Source organism: Bombina bombina, chromosome 6, assembly GCF_027579735.1.
Source record: "Bombina bombina isolate aBomBom1 chromosome 6, aBomBom1.pri, whole genome shotgun sequence".
NCBI classification, from domain to species: Eukaryota; Metazoa; Chordata; class Amphibia; order Anura; family Bombinatoridae; genus Bombina; species Bombina bombina.
The window spans coordinates 876451215-876464036 of NC_069504.1; the positions used below are offsets into that span (position 1 = coordinate 876451215).

A 12822-nucleotide genomic window follows, 5' to 3' on the forward strand; every position below is an offset into this window, starting at 1 on the left:
GGATAATGCTTTTAAGCCAAAAAGAAAGAGAGGTAGAAGTTGCTTTTTGACCTCTCCTTTTACCAGAATAAACAACAAACAAAGAAGATGTTTGTCTGAAATCTTTAGTAGCCTCTAAATAGAATTTTAGAGCACGGACTACGTCCAAATTGTGTAACAAGCGTTCCTTCTTTGAAACTGGATTCGGACACAAAGAAGGTACAACTATCTCCTGGTTAATATTTTTGTTGGAAACAACTTTCGGAAGAAAACCAGGCTTAGTACGCAAAACCACCTTATCTGCATGGAACACCAGATAGGGCGGAGAAACACTGCAGAGCAGATAACTCAGAAACTCTTCTAGCAGAAGAAATTGCAACCAAAAACAAAACTTTCCAAGATAATAACTTAATATCTACGGAATGTAAGGGTTCAAACGGAACCCCTTGAAGAACTGAAAGAACTAGATTAAGACTCCAGGGAGGAGTCAAAGGTCTGTAAACAGGCTTGATTCTAACCAGAGCCTGAACAAACGCTTGAACGTCTGGCACAGCTGCCAGCCTTTTGTGAAGTAAAACAGATAAAGCAGAGATCTGTCCCTTCAGAGAACTTGCAGATAATCCTTTCTCCAAACCTTCTTGTAGAAAGGATAGAATCTTAGGAATTTTTATCTTGTTCCATGGGAATCCTTTAGATTCACACCAACAGATATATTTTTTCCATATTTTATGGTAAATTTTTCTAGTTACAGGCTTTCTAGCCTGAATCAGAGTATCTATTACAGAATCTGAAAACCCACGCTTTGATAAAATCAAGCGTTCAATCTCCAAGCAGTCAGTTGGAGGGAAACCAGATTCGGATGTTCGAATGGACCTTGAACAAGAAGGTCCTGTCTCAAAGGTAGCTTCCATGGTGGAGCCGATGACATATTCACCAGGTCTGCATACCAAGTCCTGCGTGGCCACGCAGGAGCAATCAAGATCACCGAAGCCCTCTCCTGATTGATCCTGGCTACCAGCCTGGGAATGAGAGGAAACGGTGGGAATACATAAGCTAGGTTGAAGGTCCAAGGTGCTACTAGTGCATCTACTAGAGTCGCCTTGGGATCCCTGGATCTGGACCCGTAACAAGGAACCTTGAAGTTCTGACGAGAGGCCATCAGATCCATGTCTGGAATGCCCCATAATTGAGTTATTTGGGCAAAGATTTCCGGATGGAGTTCCCACTCCCCCGGATGGAATGTCTGACGACTCAGAAAATCCGCTTCCCAATTTTCCACTCCTGGGATGTGGATTGCAGACAAGTGGCAGGAGTGATCCTCCGCCCATTGAATTATCTTGGTCACTTCCTCCATCGCCAGGGAACTCCTTGTTCCCCCCTGATGGTTGATATATGCAACAGTCATCATGTTGTCTGATTGAAACCTTATGAATTTGGCCTTTGCTAGATGAGGCCAAGCTTTGAGAGCATTGAATATCGCTCTCAGTTCCAGAATGTTTATCGGGAGAAGAGATTCTTCCCCGAGACCATAGACCCTGAGCTTTCAGGGGTTCCCAGACCGCGCCCCAGCCCACCAGACTGGCGTCGGTCGTGACAATGACCCACTCTGGTCTGCGGAAGCTCATTCCCTGTGACAGGTTGTCCAGGATCAGCCACCAACGGAGTGAATCTGTGGTCCTTTTGATCTACTTGAATCGTCGGAGGACAAGTCTGTATAATCCCCATTCCACTGTCTGAGCATGCACAGTTTGTAATGGTCTTAGATGAATTTGTGCAAAAGGAACTATGTAACTATGTCCATTGCTGCAAACCATCAATCCTATTACTTCCATGCACTGCGCTATGGAAGGACGAAGAACAGAATGAAGTACTTGACAAGAGCTTAGAAGTTTTGATTTTCTGACCTCTGTCAGAAAAATCCTCATTTCTAAGGAATCTATTATTGTTCCCAAGAAGGGAACTCTTGTTGACGGGGACAAGAGAACTTTTTTTCTTTGTTCACTTTCCATCCGTGAGATCTGAGAAAGGCTAGGACGATGTCCGTATGAGCCTTTGCTTTTGACAGAGACGACGCTTGAATCAGGATGTCGTCCAAGTAAGGTACTACTGCAATGCCCTTGGTCTTAGAACCGCTAGAAGGGACCCTAGTACCTTTGAGAAAATTCTCGGAGCAGTGGCTAATCCGAATGGAAGTGCCACAAACTGGTAATGCATGTCCAGAAAGCGAACCTTAGGAACTGATGATGTTCCTTGTGGATAGGAATATGTAGGTACGCATCCTTTAAATCCCCCGTGGTCATAAATTGACCTTCCTGGATGGTAGGAAGGATCGTTCGAATGGTTTCCATTTTGAACGATGGAACCCTGAGAAATTTGTTTAGGATCTTGAGATCTAAAATTGGTCTGAATGTTCCCTCTTTTTTGGGAACTATGAACAGGTTGGAGTAAAACCCCATCCCTTGTTCTCCTATTGGAACTGGATGAATTACTCCCATCTTTAACAGGTCTTCTACACAATGTAAGGAATGCCTGTCTCTTTATTTGGTTTGAAGATAATTGAGACCTGTGGAACCTTCCCCTTGGGGGTAGTTCCTTGAATTCCAGGAGATAACCCTGAGAAACTATTTCTAGTGCCCAAGGATCCTGAACATCTCTTTCCCAAGCCTGAGCAAAGAGAGAAAGTCTGCCCCCCACCAGATCCGGTCCCGGATCGGGGGCCATCCCTTCATGCTGTTTTGGTAGCAGTGGCAGGCTTCTTGGCCTGCTTACCCTTGTTCCAGCCTTGCATCGGTCTCCAGGCTGGTTTGGGTTGAGAAGTATTACCCTCTTGCTTAGAGGATGTAGAATTAGAGGCTGGTCCGTTTCTGCGAAAGGGACGAAAATTAGGCTTATTTTTAGCTTTAAAAGACCTATCCTGAGGAAGGGCGTGGCCCTTTCCCCCGGTGATGTCTGAAATAATCTCTTTCAAATCAGGACCAAACAGTGTTTTACCCTTGAAAGGGATGTTAAGCAATTTTGTCTTGGAAGACACATCCGCTGACCAAGACTTTAGCCAAAGCGCTCTGCGCGCCACGATAGCAAACCCTGAATTTTTCGCCGCTAATCTAGCTAATTGCAAAGCGGCATCTAAAATAAAAGAGTTAGCCAATTTAAGTGCTTGAACTCTGTCCATAACCTCCTCATACGAAGATTCTTTATTGAGCGACTTTTCTAGTTCTTCGAACCAGAAACCACGCTGCTGTAGTGACAGGAACAATGCATGAAATTGGTTGTAGAAGGTAACCTTGCTGAACAAACATCTTTTTAAGCAAACCCTCTAATTTTTTATCCATAGGATCTTTGAAAGCACAACTATCTTCTATAGGAATAGTAGTGTGTTTGTTTAGAGTAGAAACCGCCCCCTCGACCTTGGGGACTGTCTGCCATAAGTCCTTTCTGGGGTCGACTATAGGAAATAATTTCTTAAATATAGGGGGAGGAACAAAAGGTATGCCGGGCCTTTCCCACTCCTTATTTACTATGTCCGCCACCCGCTTGGGTATAGGAAAAGCATCGGGGGGCACCGGAACCTCTAGGAACTTGTCCATCTTACATAATTTCTCTGGAATGACCAAATTGTCACAATCATCCAGAGTAGATAATACCTCCTTAAGCAGTGCGCGGAGATGTTCTAATTTAAATTTAAATGTTACAAACATCAGGTTCAGCTTGTTGAGAAATTTTTCCTGAATCTGAAATTTCTCCCTCAGACAAAACCTCCCTCCTGGCCCCTTCAGATTGGTGGTGAGGGTATGTCAGAACAGTTATCATCAGCGTCCTCTTGCTCTTCAGTGTTTAAAACAGAGCAATCGCGCTTTCTCTGATAAGTAGGCATTTTGGATAAAATGTTTGCAATAGAATTATCCATTACAGCCGTTAATTGTTGCATGGTAATAAGTATTGGCGCACTAGATGTACTAGGGGCCTCTTGTGTGGGCAAAACTGGTGTAGACACAGAAGGGGATGATGCAGTATCATGCTTACTCCCCTCATTTGAGGAATCATCTTGGGCAATATCATTATCTGTGGCATCATTGTCCCTACTTTGTTTGGACACTATGGCACAATCATCACATAAATTTAAATGGGGAGAAACCTTGGCTTTCATACATATAGAACATCGCTTATCTGATGGTTCAGACATGTTAAACAGGCTTAAACTTGTCAACAAGGCACAAAAAACGTTTTAAAATAAAACCGTTACTGTCACTTTAAATTTTAAACTGAACACACTTTATTACTGAATATGTGAAAAAGTATGAAGGAATTGTCCACAGTGTCTTAAAGCCTTAAAAGTATTGCACACCAAATTTGAAAGCTTTAACCCTTAAAATAACGGAACCGGAGCCGTTTTTACATTTAACCCCTATACAGTCCCAGGTATCTGCTTTGCTGAGACCCAACCAAGTCCAGAGGGGAATACGATACCAAATGACGCCTTCTATAAGCTTTTTCAGTGGTTCTTAGCTCCTCACACATGCATCTGCATGCCTTGCTCTCCAAAAACAACTGCGCATTAGTGGCGCGAAAATGAGGCTCTGCCTATGACTAGAAAAGTCACCCCAATTTGAAAAAGGTGTCCAATACAGTGCCTGCCGTTTTTTTAAAACAATCCCCAAGATTATAATAACTATTAAGAGTTATAATCTGCCAAATATGCTTAGTAAAGTAATCGTTTTAGCCCAGAAAAAATGTCTACCAGTTTTTTAAGCCCTTATGAAGCCCTTTATTCTTTTACTTAATCTAAGAAAATGGCTTACCGGTCCCCATAGGGAAATGACAGCCTTCCAGCATTACAAAGTCTTGTTAGAAATGTGGCCAGTCATACCTCAAGCAGAAAAGTCTGCCAACTGTTTCCCCCAACTGAAGTTACTTCATCTCAACAGTCCTGTGTGGAAACAGCAATCGATTTTAGTAACGTTTGCTAAAATCATCTTCCTCTTACAAACAGAAATCTTCATCTCTTTTCTGTTTCAGAGTAAATAGTACATACCAGCACTATTTTAAAATAACAAACACTTGATTGAAGGATAAAAACTACATTTAAACACCAAAAAACTCTTAACCATCTCCGTGGAGATGTTGCCGGTGCAACGGCAAAGAGAATGACTAGGGTAGGCGGAGCCTAGGAGGGATCATGTGACCAGCTTTGCTGGACTCTTTGCCATTTCCTGTTGGGGAAGAGAATATCCCACAAGTAAGGATGACGCCGTGGACCGGACACACCTATGTTGGAGAAAATTGTATGCTCTATCCGAATCATGAAAGAAAATGATTCCCTTTAAGTTATTCCTCTTTCATTTATTTTCTTTGTGATTACCCACAGTTTTCATTGGAATTTGTTTGCTGGCAATAACTACTATCCTATGTTCCCTACAGCAAATCAATTATTACAATGCATCTGACAGCATAAACAGGATATATGAAAGACCATGCAACCAGAAATGTGTTCTCTTTCTGAATGGGAAATGTTTTGTATTACAGTACCTAGTTTTCGGGGCACAAGATAACCACTCTTCATGCTTCTCAAAGGTGATAAGGTACGATGCAATTTCCTGCAGAGAGGAACATCATAAAATCAGACAAGCTTTATAACATTTTAAGTATTTGTACACAAATTATTCTATAAATTGATATTTACTGATTATCTTTAGACTTCTATTGCTGTACTATATAATGCAGACTTTAATAAAAAATATTGACTCCTTTACTCCAATGTGAATCAATAAGTTAGCAAAACAATGGCGGTGCCAATATCATATCACTATAATCAACAGTAAAACGTATTCATTTTTCCAGCAAAAATAAAAACACACATCCAAATCATAGAAGATTATACATTTATTCAAAATAGTCACAAAATGAAAATGAACCTTAAACTAGTGCAAGAGAATTTGGTGACGCTATACACAAACCTCATTGGTATTCCAGCGCAGTCTCTCTTTGGGTAATACAGTACACTTAGGTAAACACTCCAGTAGTTTCTTGGGTAGAAAAACTTTGATATGGTGGCTGTTTTCTATGAATAATAATAATAATAAAACTGTTAACATTTATTAAAAAACAGGTTTGTGTATTTGATCAAAACCATTTTAAACAAATATATATTTATATCTTGATGCAATGACATTAAATTGGTTTTAATATGTATTACAGATGTCTAAAAAAACATGTCTATGTACTAAAATTTTAATTGTTTTCTCATGCTGATAGGGTGTATCATCAGGCTTATATCCCATGGAACAGATATGCATTTGTTACTTTCGAAATCAGATACAATTTTTGTTTAACCTATTTATGTGCAAAACATTTTATTTTAAACATGTATAAATAGTGCTCTTTCATGCCCATGATAGTTTGTTGAGTTTTAATGTCCCTTTAAAGGGATAATGTACTATAAAATTTGCTTTTTTTGTATTTGAAATGGCTGGCTTTGCTTACTTAAACCAACACCTGCTGTTCTCAAGTATATGCCCATGAAAAACGAAATTTTTGCTTACATGATAAATTCATTTTTTTCATGGTGGTGAAAGTCCACAAACTATTACTCCTGGGAATTCAACTCCTGGCCACTAGGAGGTGGAAAAGATAACCAAAAACTTCACAAGCTTTTTTTTTTTTTTTAAATCTTTTTTATTCTTATAACTGTTCTGGCAGAAAATACAAAACAAAATGAAACTGCAAGCGTGATGACCGCCCGGTCAGTGAAAACAATTCCTGCTAATAGCTCTGCTGCTTCTACATGAAGTACAATTCCAGATGTGGGCCCTGTGGCAGCTTGAGGCGAGGTCTGTGTGCGCAGATTCACTGTTCCTTCACAAATTTTCCATGCAGAAGGTAGGGAGACTGAAAGTCATTCTGGCAGTTGGAATAAGCCATACCTAAACCTACACCTGCTGAGAACGCGATGGGCCAGGTCTTCCTTTTGAAGAAAATAACAGAGAAAACAATTCCAAGGCCGAGGCCGGCACCAAATTTAACGGCCGAATCAGCCAGGCATCGGTCCTACTTCCTTCCAAGCTCAGACTCCGACATGTTGACCTAGTGCAGGAGGGCAGCAGTAACTCTACAAACTTCACAAGCTTTTAATACCCCTCACCTCTCTGATACCCCAGTTTAACAAATAGTCAAGAAAAACGAGAAACCAGAGAAGTAGGAAAGGACAAAGCAGGGTAAATGAAGTGCATACTAAACTGCAGACAATCAGAAAAAATAAAAAAGATGACGGGTCTAGAGGACTCTGACGACCATGAAAGAAATTAATTTATCAGGTAAGCATAAATGTTGTTTTCTTTAATAAGGTGCTGAGAGTCCATGAGTCATTACTCCTGGGATCTAACCTGAAGCTGTGGAGTCCACGAGTAAATGGGTGGGAAAAAGTTAAGGCAGACACCTAATTGCCCACCCCAAGACTGTAGGATTTTCCTGCAAAAACCATCCCAAAAGAAAAGAGAGAAGACCAAGCTGCTTCTGTGCAATCTACACAACAGAAGCCTCCATTTTAAAAGCCCACAAAGTAGACACTAATCTAGTAGAATGGACTGTAAAAATTCTGGAAGGAATTTCCGGCTTCCAAGAAGCCATACTTAAAGTGATGGTAAATTTAATGGTATAACAAACGCTAGGATTTACCATTACTAAAAATAAAACATAAGTTTCTGTCATTATTTCCTAAAAAAAACAAAACACAGTGTTAAACTCACCGTATCTGTGAGGAAAGTATATTGCTAACTCAGCGCCTCCTGTCACCCACGGCACAATGCTCATCTCCAATGAGGTGACATTTCCACCTCTAGACCAATAGCCGTGCTGCTAGGATGTCAGTTGACACGCGCTGCTATTAGTTTAGAGGTGGAAACATCACCTCATTGAAGAGTTAGCAATATCATTTCCTCACAGACAGGGTGAGTCCAATGCGTTTTTTAGGAACTATGACAGAAACTAATGTTTATTTTTAGTGCTGGTAAATCCTAGCATTTGTTATACGCTTGGGTTTACTATAACTTTGATGACTGCTCTAACCAGGAAGCAAAGTAACGTCTTCTCACCCATATGTGGAAAAATAAAATGAACCATAAACTTTCAAATTTCAAAAAAAAAAAATAAGATAAGGAATCTCACAAGAAAAGGCAAACAAACCAGACACTCTACTAGTGAAAATATTGTAAATGAAAAATCACTTTCAAAGTAAGAACGCTAAAACCCCAGACTGCTACCTCTGTCATGGCCAAGGAACTCAGAGTTCCTGCCTGATGGTTGATGTAAGCCACTGAAGTTATGTTGTCTGACTGGAACCTTATAAACCGGGCTGAAGCTAACTGAGGCCAGGCCAGAAGAGCATTGAAGAGTGCCCTCAGCTCTAGGATGTTTATGGGGAGACCTGACTCCTCCCAAGTCCATAGACCCTGAGCCTTTAACGAGCCCCAGACTGCTCCCTATCCCAGCAGGCTGGCATCCGTGGTCACAATTACCCAGGAAGGTCTGCGGAAGCAGGTTCCCTGGGAGAGATGTTCCTGAGATAACAACCAAAAAAGAGAATCTCTTGTCGTCTGATCCAGGTGTAAACGCGGAGACAGATCTGCATAATCCCCGTTCCATTGTTTGAGCATGCATAACTGCAGAGGTCTGAGATGGAACCCAGGCAAACGAGATGATGTCCATGGCAGCTACTATCAGACCAATTACCTCCATACATTTGGCCATTGACGGCGAGGAGAGGACTGAAGGGTAAGACAAGGGTCGAAAATCTTTGTCTTTCTGACCTCTGTCAGAAATATTTTCATTGATAAGGAATCTATTATGGTTCCCAGGAACACTACCCTTGTAGCTGGTATCAAGGAACTCTTCCCCAAATTCACCTTCCATCCGTGAGCATGCAGAAAAGATAACAACATCTCAGTGTGAGAGATTGCTTGTTGAAAGGATGGCGCCTGGAACAGAATGTCGTCCAGATAAGGTGCCACTGCAATGCCCCCCAACCGGAGCACCGCCAACAGGGCTCAAAGGAACTTTGAGAAAATTCTGGGAGCTGTGGCAAGGCCGTATGGAAGGGCCACAAACTGGAAGTGTTTGTCTAGAAATGCGAACCTCAGAAACTTGTGATGATCCCTGTGGATGTGAACACGTAAATACGCGTCCTTCAAATCTACAGTTGTCATGAATTGACCCTCTTGAACCAAGTAAAGAATGGAACGAATAGTTTCCATCTTGAAGGACGGTACTTTGAGTAACCTATTTAGACTTTTGAGAAATTTAAAATTGGTCCTGAAAGTTCCCTCTTTTTTGGGAACCACAAACAGATTGGAGTAGAATCCCAGCTCCTGTTCCTGCATTGGAACAGGAACTATCACTCCTAGGACGGAGAGGTCCCGGACCACAGTGTAAGAACGCCTCTCTTTTTATCTGGTCTACAGATAATCTTGAGAGCAGAAACCTGCCCTTGGGTGGAAAGGTTTTGAACTCTAGTTTGTATTCCTGGGACACGATGTCAACCCCCCAGGGATCTGGCACATCCCGAAGAAAGCCTGCCCCCCCCCCAACAAGATCCAGTCCCAGATCAGGGGCAGACCCTTCATGCTGACTTTGAGTCACAAACGACTTCTTAGATTGCTTCCCCTTGTTCCAAGACTGGTTGGACCTCCAGGAAGGCTTGGACTGTTCCTGCTTGGCAGAGGAAGATTTACCCTTGAAGTTTCGAAAGAAATGAAAATTACTCTGACGTCCCTTCTGCTTATTCCTCCTATCCTGAGGGAGGAAATGACCCTTTCCTCCAGTAATGTCTGAAATAATTTCAGCCAAGCCCGGCCCAAACAAGGTCTTACCCTTGTATGGAATCGCCAGAAGCTTAAACTTGGACGACACATCCGCAGACCAGGATTTCAACCATAAAGCTCTGTGGGCCAGTACTGCGAAACCAGAAATCTTTTCTCCCAACTTAATAACTTGTAGGGAAACATCCGTAATAAACGAATTGGCATTAGACAATGCATCAGTAGACTCAGACATCAGTAGACTCAGACAACGCATCAAACCAGTATGCGCTGCACACCGCAGGTTGTCATTGCAAACCCTGGTGTACATACATCTTTTTAAGTAACCCTTCCAACTTCTTATCCATAGGATCCTTAAAGGAACATCTATCCTCTATGGGAATAGTGGTTCTCTTAGCCAAAGTGGAAATTGCCCCCTTCCACCTTGGGGACCGTCTACCAAGACTCCTTGATAGAGTCAGCTATTGGAAACATCTTCTTCAAAATTGGGGATGGAGAAAAAGGGATACCAGGTCTCTCAATTCCTGAGCAATAATCTCTGTAGCCCAGGTCTGGAACCGTTTAAAAACCTCCACCGTGGAAGGAACGTCAAAGTATTTGTTTAACTTATTAGACCTTCTTAGGATTGACTACGACAGTCATGTCAGAGTCGTCCAAGGTGGCCCAAAACCACTTTAAGTAACAACCGGAGGTGTTCTGAGCTTAAACAACTTCAGAATCAGGAAGAAGGAATTACACTGCCTGAGTCTTCACCCTCAGATGCTACCGAAGTATCTTCCTCCTCAGACTTCTGGGAAGGAACAATCGGAAATAGCCACAACTGTCAGAAACCTTACGAAACCTTACTCACTGATCCCTTAGATTTCCTCTTGCGCTTTCCCTGCAGCATGGGACAAGGCAGACAGTGCATCAGTTACCGCAGAAGATAATGTGGGTAGCCATGTCTTGCAACGTAAACTCCAACCGGATGTGTAGAGGAAGCACAGGGCACTGCATGTGTAGACGATAAAGTCTTTTTGGCACACTTGAGGAGAGAGCTGTGCATATCTTGGAACAGGGGGGACCCCTGAACAGCATCCGCCTTAGCTAATGATTGGCTCCAGATTTAAAAAAGTCTATCCCTGTAATGTTTTTTCAATACATGAGGAACAAAAAGGGATAGGGGATTCCACGAGTCAAACACAAAGCTACATGTAACGTTTTGCAGGGCCTCTTGATCCATCTTTACCCAATGTTCAAACAAAATAAACGCAACTGCTTTATTTAAGTTAGAAAAATAATAGCACAAAAAAGTGGTACTGTCACTTTAAATTTGAAAGTAAAAAATAATTTCCCTTCATTCTTAACTACTGCTAAGCAGCAGTTCACTATAAACCTCAGACAGCCTCCTCACCTCAGCACTACTTGCTGAGGCGCCTACCTGTCCTCCTGTGAACCGGATTAAACTCTGAATACGATCCAGACCTCAAAATCTAGCTGTTCAAAATGGCTATGAACTAAACACTCCTCTATAAGCAGAGACGTAGCATTACCACTCCGGACCGGAACTAACAGGAAGTGCTCTGGAAGGCGCACACACTAAATTGCCGCCTCAGAAAAAACCGCCCTTCCCATTCGTGGGCGTTTCTAAATAGAAAGAGACCGGCCGGCATTAACTATCAATGCCGGAGTTTTGCCACAGTAAAACACACTGCCTCTTGTCCCACAAAGTCCGGAATCTAAACCCGGAACGAATAAACAAAATCTGAGCCTCTCTAAAAGTTTTAACGTCCCTCAGTGCCTGCATACACTGCCTACATAAATCCTATTAACCCCCAAATAGGATTATTAGTGTTTAAGGTACCAAAAAACAGACCCTAACTGATAAAGTGCCATATTTCTCCTTTCAAGAAAATAAAAATAGGCACTTACCTGAAGATCAATCTGCCCGGCAGCAGAGCAGCTCACATAGTATGAGAGGTCATCTCCCCTCACATGGACCTGTGGGAATATTAGGAAAGACTGAATAATCCTAATCAGGCTCTCAGGATAGGGCAGCAACAACAACTATTTGGGATGCGCAGTGAGGATTATACCCCACAAGTTCCCAATTGCTTAAAAGCCACCACTGCTCTACAAAGAGACTGACATGGGCTACGGATAATCCACAGAAAGAAGCAGGACAATCTTGCTCTGCTTTAAATAATAAAATCTTGATTGAAGAATCTTCTTTCAGACACCTAAACTTTACCACCTCCTTGCTTTTAACTTAGGCAAAGAAATCACTGGGGTTGGAGGGAAGGGAGGTGATACTTAAGAACTTTGCTGTGGTGCTCTTTGCCTCCTCCTGCTGGCCAGGAGTGATATTCCCAGTAGTAATTAGAGATAATCCGTGGACTCAGCGTGTCATTAGAAAGGAAAGCTAGCTAAAATACCAAATGGAGCCATAGAAACTATGAATACATATCACTGACTCTGGGAAATCATACTGGAAAAAGAGAGGTTTAACAAAACACCATAAGGTCAAAATGTCAAATACATATTCACAAACATGTAGAAACCCCCTTGAAAGAGAACCTTTCTTCCAGATGAAGAAATCATAAACTGAAGCTATCACCCCTCACAAAAAGTTACTTATGGGCTAAAAAATGCAGAATGAGTACATTACGCAGAGCAAGTCAAATACAAGTGACTTACTTCATTGATAAGGAAACAGAGGTTCCCCTTCAAAAATCAAAACATGCCACAGCAGTGACATAATCTAACTTGAAAAAAAACATACTTAAAGGGCCCATAATACCCAAATGTTTAAACACTTGAAAGTGATGCAGCATAGCTGTAAAAGCTGACTAGAAAAATATCTCCTGAACAATCTCTATGTAAAAAAGAAGTTCCTCAGTAGCCACCTCCCATTTGTAAAGGATTTCTAAGCAGCATTTTAGTGTGTCTGTCCTGGGACATCTGAAGGGATGAGCATTGTGCCACTCTCATCTTATTTCACCAATCAGGTAAAGGAAGTTTACAATGAATGAGTCAAGTCAAATCTCATGAGATC

General features: G+C 41.8%; 1 protein-coding gene and 1 pseudogene across 1 annotated transcript in view; both read right to left on the reverse strand.

Annotated features, from left to right (window-relative positions):
* Positions 1 to 12822, reverse strand: part of CAMTA2 (calmodulin binding transcription activator 2) — a 307159-nt gene that overhangs the window by 177877 nt on the left and 116460 nt on the right. The window contains exons 3-4 of the mRNA XM_053718351.1: positions 5934 to 6037; positions 5506 to 5573 (exon numbers count right to left, since the gene is read on the reverse strand). The gene's annotated coding sequence lies outside the window, so the exon portion shown is untranslated. The remainder of the gene's footprint in view (positions 1 to 5505; positions 5574 to 5933; positions 6038 to 12822) is intronic.
* Positions 6628 to 7053, reverse strand: LOC128663829 (MICOS complex subunit Mic10-like; annotated as a pseudogene).